This window comes from Elephantulus edwardii, unplaced genomic scaffold (genome assembly GCF_000299155.1).
Source record: "Elephantulus edwardii isolate Elephantulus edwardi_28Jun2011 unplaced genomic scaffold, EleEdw1.0 scaffold00029, whole genome shotgun sequence".
In the NCBI taxonomy this organism is placed as follows: Eukaryota; Metazoa; Chordata; class Mammalia; order Macroscelidea; family Macroscelididae; genus Elephantulus; species Elephantulus edwardii.
The window spans coordinates 17,320,640-17,323,323 of record NW_006399779.1 but is presented as its reverse complement, the minus strand read 5'-3'; positions in this window follow the sequence as shown (position 1 = coordinate 17,323,323).

The window sequence follows — 2,684 nt, the reverse complement described above, 5'->3', positions numbered from 1 at the left end:
CTAGTTCTTAGAGAGGGAGATGATGCTTGGGAAGGTAGAGGGTCGACAAAGAAGAGGGGAACTATCAGTCAGGTGGTTTGACTATGTGACTGCCACAATGGACTAATGTGTCAGCAAGTGTGAGGATGGCACAGGATGGGGCAGAGTTCATATTTGTTATTCATAGGATCACTATTGGTCATACTTGACTTGATGGTACTTAACAGCAACAAATAACATCATCTATATGTAATATATATTTGTAGATATTGATATAGAGTGTGAGCTCTAGTGATTTCGCCAATGAAGAATGTGCGGTTAACCTTAATACGGTGCCTATCTGCTAGTTCAGGGGAAAATGGGCACATGCAATTGACAGCCTCCAACAACCTACTAGAGGCTGAGTCATGGATCAGTTCTGAATCAATGTTCATGAGTGAATAAGTGAATGAGTGAATATATATGGGTAATATTTTTTATAGCAATTCAAAGAAAATGAACTCAAGAGTTTGCTTGAAATAGTCATGGGGATTATAAAACTCATCTAAGAAGACCTAGATTCTAATCTAAATTCTGTTAAAGAAGTAGAATTTACTAGTCAAGTGAAATAGAGAAAAACTTTCCAGAATATGGAATATACTGGCTTCAAAATGAGAGAACACTCTACACTTAAAGAGAGTTCAACATGATAGGAGGGTCCCTGATCCACCAGATATAAATTGTTAATAGCTTCAGTTTTTAAATGAAAGTGTGGAGGTTTCAGTCCAATGAGAGGAACCTCAGGAAAAAGGTAGGGAAGTCTGCAATTTGGGGAAAATGATCCACTCAAAATCCTTTGGAGCACAATATTATTATTAAAGAAACAATGCTTCCATGAGTCAGACTTGACATACAGTGTAGTGACAGAAGGGAAAACATCAATGTGCCAGTGTCATGGGGGTTAAAAACTAGGAAGTGAAATAGAGGGGGAAAAACATGTCAAAAAGGATGTATTGTGTTCTTCTGAATTTGAATTTTATTCTAAAATCAGAAATCTGTAAGAGGGTTGGATGGGGGTTTGGAGAGGAGAGAGGGAGGAAAAAATGCAAGAGTGAGAGAAGGATAAATATAATAATTTTGACTCAAACATCATTACCGCCAAATTTTAAGGAATATATTTTGTGAACAGTAAATAGAAATCAAAATTATCCGTCATTCTCCATTGAGGTATCAATTAGCTCTACGGAGATTATTTATTAGTCATTAACTAATTTTGAAATTTGACTTGGAATCTTTTTTAGTAACTTACTTTAATAATCCTGCTATTCTTGCTTTTTGGAAGGAGAAGTGGCATCCACTTCCATAATATCTTGCCTCCGGAAACCCTATGAACCTGGAGAGAGGATGAAAGGCACCCAAGCGTTGAGGACTCTCCTTCTTAGGGTCTCTATGAGTCTCCTGCAACTCCAAGGCACTTAACAACAACAACATTCTTGCTTTGGATAGATGGGGCTGGATGTTTATTGTTCATTCGTTGGAACTCTTAATTTAAAGAATACATCTTTGCTTCTATTCCTCAAATTATTTGCAAAATTTTTAGCTAAATTGAGGTAAATAAAACTTAAGCAAGAAAAAAGAAAGACAAATTTTGGCCTAAATAGGGAGCTCTGGTGGCATAGTGGTAAGATGCTCTGCTATAATCCCAAAGACATGTGGTTCAAATCCACCAGCTGCTACAAGGGGGGAGGGTAGGTAATCTCCCTCACTCTGATTTACAGCATCTGAAAACTCAATGGAAGGTGAGAAATTAGTTGGTTCTGACTCCATAGTAGGTAACAAAATTTAATGATCTATGTTTAAGTAAACCGATTTAAGGATTAAATATATTTATTTATCCCTATTTATCCCCAAAATGCCCTTCTCTAATAATTATACATAACCAATCAGTTTATAAATTTTCAGGGCAGAAAGAAATGTGGAAAAAAAGTCTAATGCATATACAGCAAAATATTCACAGATTTGTTGTTGTTGCTGAGGGAGCTCTGATCATATAGCTCTGGGGAGTTACTGCTATTAATCAGTGATTCAAATTCACCAACAACTCGGCAGGATATAAAACAGGCAATGTTCGTGATGTAATTTACAGCCTCAGAAACCCAATGGAGAGCCATCCTGTAGTAAGTTCCAACTGAATGGCATTGAGTTTGGGTTATTTAGATTTATATTTTGGCAAATAATTTTTACCTTGAGTATAATAAGAGTTCTCCGAATGGTATCAAATTGGCAGCAGAAATTTGGAAGATTTTATATGAAACGTAGTAGCAATGTATTTATGTTAGTAGAGGAGCAATACCTCACAAAGGAGAATGAGAACGGTTACATATTAGAAAAAAGTAATCAATGCCACCGAATAGTACATGTACATAGTGGTGGTGAATATTTGTTGTCTATATGCATTATAAAAACAGAAATAATGAAAGTTATAATAAAAGGAACAATTATTGTTCTACAAAATGTGTAAATAAGTAAAATTTCAAGTAACAATATTGTTGTTGTTGTTGTTGTTGTTATGCGCCATCGAGTCGCCTGCAACTCATAGCGACCCTTGTACAATAGCCCTAAACTCCACTCTGTCCTGTGCCAATCACACTGTCTCTGACACTCCCATCCCAATTATCCCAGTCACTGAATCAATCCACCTCATAGAGGGCCTTCCTCTCCTGCGC